The sequence below is a fragment of the Tamandua tetradactyla genome, chromosome 18, assembly GCF_023851605.1.
Source record: "Tamandua tetradactyla isolate mTamTet1 chromosome 18, mTamTet1.pri, whole genome shotgun sequence".
NCBI lineage: Eukaryota > Metazoa > Chordata > Mammalia > Pilosa > Myrmecophagidae > Tamandua > Tamandua tetradactyla.
Window position 1 is genome coordinate 73,754,714 of NC_135344.1, and position 8,522 is coordinate 73,763,235.

At 43.4% G+C, this 8,522-nt stretch overlaps 1 pseudogene; it reads right to left on the reverse strand.

The window, feature by feature from the left end:
* Window positions 1-438: 438 nt before the first annotated feature.
* Window positions 439-3,153, reverse strand: LOC143662458 (ADP/ATP translocase 2 pseudogene; annotated as a pseudogene).
* Between the last annotated feature and the right edge of the window lie 5,369 nt (window positions 3,154-8,522).

Genomic DNA, 8,522 nt, shown 5'->3' on the forward strand with positions numbered 1-8,522 from the left:
TTATACCAAATGATGTCAAATTGAATGCTTGCTGCACTAACATTAGGAGAAGGTGTGGTCAATGGTAACATGAATGCCAAAGATTAAAAAAATGTCAAAAAGCTTACTTATTTTAAACATCTTTTAAGATGGCCTAATACATTTCTAAAGATTCAATCTATTTAAGATAAATTTTTTTGTATTTCATATATTTTTATTTCTTCATATTTGACATTTATTAGAAATGACTGAAATAAAAAATATAAGAGTCCCATTATCATCATCATGGAAATGGCTTTAAGAGAAAAAGTGGTCAGGTGAATATTATTGCTTCCCATTTTCAACCATTAAATTGTTGCCATTGATAAATAGACAGCCAACTGTCTGTCAAGAATGCCCAAGATATGTTACGTAATTCAACATGCCGGTCACAGGAGAGGAAACACGCTAGAAAATCATTTAGGTGAACTTCTTGATTTCATCATACAAGATGAGCACGAAAGCACCACCCATGCCTCTGAGAATGTTGAACCATGTGCCCTTGAAGAGAGCTTTGGATCCTTCATCACAAGCTCTCTTCCTCCAGCAGTGAAGCATGCCTGTGTCCATGATACAGTTCCAGATACTGCCCTGATTGCAGCATCACGCAGTGATGACCAGTGTCAGAATGATAGGAAGTCAATCCAGCAATGGCTGTGATGGACCGTGCAATCATCTAGCTGATGAAGATGTGAGTATTCCCGGGATCTGGAAGCATTCCTTTTGCAATGTCCTAGATACCAAAATAGGCAGCTTGGTGGATGATGATACCTTATCCCTACACATTAAAGCTTTGGTACAGGCCTTTAAATCCCATTGTATTTGTAGACCTTAACCAGGCTGTCACCAAGGCCTCTGCCTTCCCTTTCAGCTCCAGTTTTCTCCACATCAGCTGCTAGATGGGTATGGGCGAAATCAAGAGGGTACACAGAACACAAGGTTGTGGCATCAGCAGCACTGCCTGATGACTGTGGCCATCCACTTGCCGGGAAGTCCTTGGTGAAGGACATGGCAGCATCTATCATGTTGAGAGGAACGAGGAGGTGGGTGGGTACCGGACGGGGCTGGGAAGTGGCTTTGACTCCCAGACTCTGAGGCAGAGTGGGGCAAATGGTCTTAAGATGCATTTTTTAACCTGTTGACAGGTAGAAACACCAAGATGAGCAAATAAAGCAACTGACACAAAAGTGGGAAAAAGGTGATGCCATTGAAGGACAAAAAATCACAAAAATCTTGAATTGGGCAGAGGTTCAAATTGGGAGGACCAGAATGAGGGCACAATGGAGGACAAAAGAGGTCGTTTCAGGGCTAATAACAATGTCTAAATGTGCTGAATAAAATATTTTCTTCTAGAACGAATTACTATACAAGTATACAAGAAGACTGCATGGGGATGCCATTATGTCTGGGTGGTATTACTGTATTTTGTTACAAGTAACAGATTCTGGTGTAATGGCTTGGGTGGCATTTCTGAGAATAAATGCAATTTCCTTGGGTTCATAGTTTAAACCCAGAGAGAAGCATATGCATTGAAATGTATTATTAGGTGATAAAAGGAAGTCCTTTGTGTTGGTCATTTTTATAAGCACAGACTCTCATTTTAAATCGGAAGCTTTCTGAGCAGGGTTGGGAGAGAAACATGGAATTATGTGGGGTCTCCCTGTCCTAAATTTGCCCTAATAAATTCATCCATTTTTGATATGCATATCCTTATAGCATGGGCTTTCAGTAATCAGAAGGAGGCATCTTAGAGAGAATAGAAGTGAGAGAGGTCGGTGGGCCGGGGTAGGTTGAGGGGAAGGGGCATGCAGCCTTGTAGACTTCTTGTATGTATGTATAGCAGGGAAGGAAATGAGCCACTGGGCAGAGCAGAGCATGAGGCTGCTGGGATCCAAGAGGTGAAGGCAAGACTCCAGTTACAGAGTCTTCCAGGACGACATGGATATTGACAACTCTTAGCTCCATCTGCGAACCATGGCTGGGAGCAGCTTTATGTCCTCTTGATTAGATAGAAGATTAAATCCCAAGTCTGGGTGCTCTCAGGGTGGAGGTCTGTGAGGATGAACTGGCAAGGACAGCAAGCAGCAGTCGCTGTCCCTGGAGGCTTGCACTGGGCCAGAGTGCCAAGCCTAACCTTCAACCTAATGGTGCCCTCCTTTAATCCTTCTAAAAATCCTGAGGTGGAAAGGGGTGTGTTCTCATTCCCATGCCATGGGAGTGGGACCTGAGACCCTGGCTGGGGAACCTGGTGGGAGGTCACTGCAAGGGAGTAGCAGAGATGGTACTGAAGAGAGCTTGATGCACTCTAAAACTCTTGCTTCAGATTCCAGGAAGGGGGCAGAAGCCTGATCCATTCCAGAATAGCACTCAGGCCAGGATCTGCGTTGGCTGGTGCAGGACGGGGTCCTAAGTGCAAAACTGGGGCTGGGAAGTCGACTGTTTCCTGACCATCCCCACTTTGGCAGCTGTAGATCTCAGAGTTCGGGCTGTAGGTGTTCAGTTGTCAATTATCATGTGCTGTCTGATTCTGCCTGACATTGCTGGGTACCTGAGTCATATTTGGTTGTTCCTTGGCTTATCTCTGCTTTTCTCATGTCTCTCTTTCTCTTGCTATTGGTCATTTCCCAGGAGTGCATGGTCCTAGGTAAGAGCTGCACTCCTGGGTCACGTGTGCCCTGTGGCTTCCTTGCTCTCCCCAGGTGTCTTGCACAAATCCCCATTTCTGTTCTCAGCCAGAGCCTGGGGCTTGAGAGCTTCCATCTCATCGCTTCACTCCTACCATTCTGGCTCCCTTTGGAAGCAGTTTCCTACTTCTTGGAAAATGCTCACCTGGCAGACTCCTCCAGGATTGCCCACCTGACTCTGCCAGGTGGTGTTTTCTGTGGCCTGGCATCTGGACCTTTGCTGTCCCTCAAGCACCTTCTTGCTTCCACTCCTCTTTCCCTCATCGGTCTGTACTCTCACTTGCACATCACATCTCAAATGGTTCTTCCTCATTCTGACACAGTGCTCAAACCCGTCCATGCCATCAAACTCCTCCAGTCCCAGTGGCACTCTCCTACTGTGGGTTGGGGCATTCAGTGGCCTCAGCTCTCCCCAGGCACCCAACTGCCCACTGCAGGATGCAGTGGGCATGGGGGAGACCTGTGCTGTCTCCTGGCTCCTTTAGGTTGGCTTCACCATGTCGAGGGAAGGTGGGGAAAGCGTGAGATTGGCATGGGGCAGAGAGGGGTGTGTATTTGGGGGGAATTTGCACCATTTGTCTCCCATTCTGTGGGTGGGCTCGTAGGTTTTAGGGCTGATTTTTCTATTTAAATTAGTTTTTCTTTTTCCTAGACTGGTGGCCTGGCATTCAAGCCTATAATTTATATTTCCTGGTGGCCTGGCATTCAAGCCTATAATTTATCACTCAGAAAAAAACAAAACAAAACAGTACCAACAACAACAAAAGCATTCCACGTTGAAGCTATTATATGCCCCAGAAAAGCCATGTCCTTTAATCCTCATCCAATATTACCGGGTAGAATCTTTCTGGTTGTTTCCATGGAGATGTGTCTCCATCCATTCAAGATGAGGTTGCTTATTGGAGCCTTTTAAGAGGGAACCATTTTGGAAAAAGCTTTAGAGCCACCAGAACCAACAGAGCCCATGTAGCCAGAGACCTCTGGAGATGAAGAAAGAAAACACTCCCAGGGAAGCCACTGAAGACGCCTGGAGAGAAAGCTAGCAATGTCGCCATAGGTCTTTCTGCTGAGAGAGAAACCCCGAAAATCATTGGCCTACTTGAGCTGAGGTGTCTTTCTCTGGATGCCTTAATTTGGACATTTTTGTAGTCTTGCCTTAATTTGGACATTTTCACAGCTTTAGAGCTGTAAACTTGCAACTTAATAAATTCCCCCCTTTTAAAAGCCATTCAATTTCTGGTATATCACATTCTGACAGCTTTTGCAAACTAGAACAAAAGTGTGGGTCACAGTTCCCCCAAGGTCTGTCAAGAGGTCGTTAGCAGGGGGAAGGGGGGAGCCACCCCATTTGCTGGGCACATCTGTGCACCACCCCAGGTTGACGTTGCCCTTTTTTCTCATGTACTGCCTACAGGGAATCAGCCACATGCTCTCACACACACCAATTCATCAAATCCTTAAAGCATCTAGGGCAGTAGGACATTTTCTTTTTCAATTCCCATCATACAGATGAAAACCCGCAGGCTTGTAGTTGCGAAGTCACAAAGGATCAAGCTGGAGTTTGAGCCCAAGTCTGTCTGCCCTGACACCCATGTGAAAAGGTGTCTAAATCAATGGGGACTTGGAGAATAATCTCAAGTGTCTAAGTTATAGTAAGATTTCTTGATGGAATGTAGGAGAAGGAGATTGGGCATAAGCTCTGAAAACTGCATTGGCCCAGCTCCCTCCAGGAGGATCCGTCCATGGAAGTGAATTTAAAAAGCAAATTATGACCCACAGTCCTGTCTGGCAGAGGTTGTGAAGTGCTGGAAGCCCAGTCCAGACTGATTGGCTGTGCTTGGGCTTGATGCTCTGTCTGTGTGTATGCTTGTCTTAGGGGAGTCTGTGGATCCTCTTTGAAGTCCTGGGGTCCTTCTAGATAACTCAGCATCCTCAGAGACCATTAGCACATGGCTTTGTCATATGCCATATATCCATTTGGTTATGGATATATATTGCCATATATCCTCCCATTGATAGGCTAGGGCTTGTTATATTATCTTAGCTGTTCCAGAAATGTCTGGAATGGTCATGGAATTCATTCAGTCATTCAACAAACATCTATTGAGCATCCAATATGTGTCCAGCACTGGGCTGGATTCAAAGGTGAGAGGGGCACGTTGTAGTTCAGTGTTGTCCAGTGGAAATTTCCAAGATGGAAATGTTCTCTATTTATGTGGTACAATACTATTTGTGGCTATCGAACACTTGAAATGTGGCTGGTATGACTGAGAATGGAATTTTGAATTTTTTAAATTTTAATTAATTTAAATTAAATAGCCACATGTGTCAAGGTGCTACCATATTGGATGATGCTGGTCTAGATTAATCTGGGGTTGTATTTTGAAAAATTACAAAAACAGAAAACATTATATGTACTAGAAACACTATATGATTGTTAAAATTTTAGCAAAACTATTTCTTATACACTAACATGTGGTTGTGATAAACAAGTGTTAGAAATAGAATTTCTGTGCATTGATTTATTTGATGACATTGAAGTGGTGTCTTCTGTGTGTCAGGCACTATGCTCTGTTCCAGGGGAGAGAAGAAATGTCTTGTCAGACCCAATCCATGTTTTAAAGAAGCTCACATTTTGTAGAGCACGACAAAGAAACATCTACATGTCTGCACACACAAACACTGGGTTACCAAGTACCTGAGACCCATAGGCAACTACCTTTCATGATCCCAACATAGTCGACAGTTTCAGTCATTGCATCCAGGCAACAGAGTCCAGAGGAAGAATATATTATTCTTTTTAAGAACAAGGAAACCTTTCCTACAAGTCCCTCAGCAAATTTCCTCTCCCCTCTTATTCTGGTTTGAAAGGATATATGTACCCTAGAAAAGCCATGTTTTAAATTCTAATCAATCTTGTGGGAGCAATAGTTTCTTCTAATCCCCAACTATAGGTTGGAAACTTGATTAAGTTATCTCCATGGAGACGTGACAAGCTGGATTGTGGGTATTAAACTTGATTAGATGGAGACATGTCTCCACCCATTCTAAATGGGTCTTGATTAGTTTACAGGAATCCTATAAAAGAGCAGACATTTTGGAGAGAGTTCCTTTTCGAGAACGAGGAGAGAGCCTCAGAACCTTGACATAAGGACAAGAGAACCACAGGGTCCACAAGCCAGTGACCTTTGGCGATGAAGAAAGACAACGCCCCCAGGGAGCTTCATGAAGCAAGAGACCTGGAGCTGAAGCTAGCAGACGTTGCCATGTTCTCCATGTGCTTTTCTGGTGGAGAGAGAAACCCCGAACTTCAATGACCTTCTTGAACCAAGGTATCTTTCCCCAGATGCCTTAATTTGGACATTTTTATAGACTTGCTTTAATTGGGACGTTTTCTTGACTTTAGAACTGTAAACTGGCAACTTATTAAATTTCCCCTTTTAAAAGCCCTTCTGTTTCTGATATACTGCATTCCAACAGCTAGCAAACTAGAACACCTCTCCATGGCTGGCATCTCAACTCCTATCCAAACTAAACCAATCCCTTGGAACAGGAATGGAATTACCAAGGTTGACGTCGACTAGTCAAAATTTATCCTGGGGATGTTTCTTCTCTTACAGATGGATACTTTAGCAAAATCAGCCTTCTGGTTGCAAGGAACTAGGGTGGGGGGATAGATATGAAGCAGGCAATCAACTGTCCCTCTGAGAATTTACCCATCCCCTAATCAAACAGGAATCTCCTATTCCAAGTACCCCTTTCATTCCCCTCTTGCAGCATGCAGAGCATGGAGTGCATGTATATGTTTGCTCAGGAGACTGATTTCCTGCTAAGGACTGTACAGCAATAGTGCACTCTTCTCTGTTAGGTTATGAGTTCATGAAGGGGTAGGGGCATGACTTAATCGTCTTTGAAAGCTAAGATCCAGAACAATTGCCAACATACACAGAGCTCAATAAATATTTGTTGAATTGAATATACATTCACTCAAGCACAACTTAATTCATGTCTTCTTTCCTCACTTATTCTTTCAGAGAATACACCTGTTGGTCTGGATTGCAGCTGAGATAGGAAGAGGAAGTAATTTCCCCTGAACGAAGAAGTAAAAGCATGAGTGGACAGGTGGCAGCTGAAGAAAGGGAAAAGGCTCAAGAGAATAATGCCAAATAGACAAATAGAATAGTGTCAAAGAATCAAAAGTGAGAGACTTTAGAAAATAAATCCATTGACTAAACATACAGAAGATAAGTGGTGTTAATGTGGAAAACCCCAAATGGATTCAAGAACCAAAGCCTTCAAGAAGCACTTGGAATATGTTGCTATTATTTCACACAGAATTTAAAAGACAATCTTATCTAGAGTCTTCCATTTATGGCCTCTGTTTGCTTCCTCTATTTTCGCTTTTCCTTTTCTGTCTGGTTTCCCGACTCCTGGTTGAGGGACGCCTGCAGCTCCCAACTGGAAAGTTTGTGGGTTGCCAGGTGCCTACACGCTAAGGCCTCACCTTTTTTTCTGGGAATTCAGTGTTAAAAGACACCAAACAGTGCTGGACCATGTACATGTTAGCTCTGAGTTAGATCATCAGAAAGCAACATCCCTGGATTTCATTATCTCAGCTCCCACAGAAAACTGCCACTGATTTAAGATCGAATGTCATGTCCTCAGCTTTTATGGAGGGCAGCGGACATAGAAATGTACTTCTATTTGGCGTGGGCAAGCTCCGGGAATTGAACCTGGGTCTCTGGCATGGCAGGTGAGAAGTCTGCCACTGAGTCACCATTGCACCTCCCAGAAATGCACTTTTGAAAAATGAACGTGGGCATTTTTACAAAAGCACAGTAGAGGATTTCATCTATCATACTGGTCCTTTTCACAATGGTTCCACAGTGCCAGAAAGAGATCTGTTTCTCCAAATTAACTTACTCCTGACTGATCTGACACTGACAGGTGTGTCCCACAGATTCACAGGGAACCCAGGACCGAATTTTGTCCCCTTCAGGTTATAATTGGAAGGATTTGGAGTTCTTCTCCTAACTATTTTCCCCAACAACTTCATCCTTTCCATATTTACATCCGTTTTTCAGGGTCTTGCAGGACGCTCATGCTTTTAATAGGTTATGAAGTTACTGCATCAAATGAAGTCAGATTTCTGTCTCAATCCACTCATTTCGCACTTTGTTAAAACTTTTGAAGATAATTAATTACCTTTTTTATTTTTTTTAGGTGCATAGTCTGGGAATTGAACCTTGGTCTCCTGCATGGAAGGTGAGCATTCTACCACTGAACCACCTGCACCTCTAATTAATTACTTTTTAAAATAAAATTTACCATACTAGCTTAGATTCAATTCATAGTTGTCGTGGTTTCTAGGCTGCCAAGACAAATACACCATACAGGATTGGCTTAACAACAGGAGATTCTTGGCTCATGGTTTCAGAGTCTGGAAGGGTCGCTCCCTCCTGGGGTTGGTGGTGTGCTGGGAAGCTGGCAATCTTTTGGTTCCTTGGCTCTTCTGTCACATGGTGATGTTCTCTCCTTTCTTTTTGGGATTCCACCGACTCCCAGCTTTTGGTTCCTCCTGTGGCTTTCTGTTTATGAGATCTCTAGAAACAGGACTCAGACCTACTCTCTTCAATTGGTCACAACTTAACTGAAAATAACATCTTCAAAAGGTCCTATTTGCAATGCATTCATACCCACAGGAATGGAATTAAGGTTAAGAACATGGTTTTGTTTTTTTTTCAGGGCACATAATTCAATCTGCCACAGTAAGCCAGAATGCTTTTTGAAGTATAATTTCATGGGTGAACATTTTCAGAT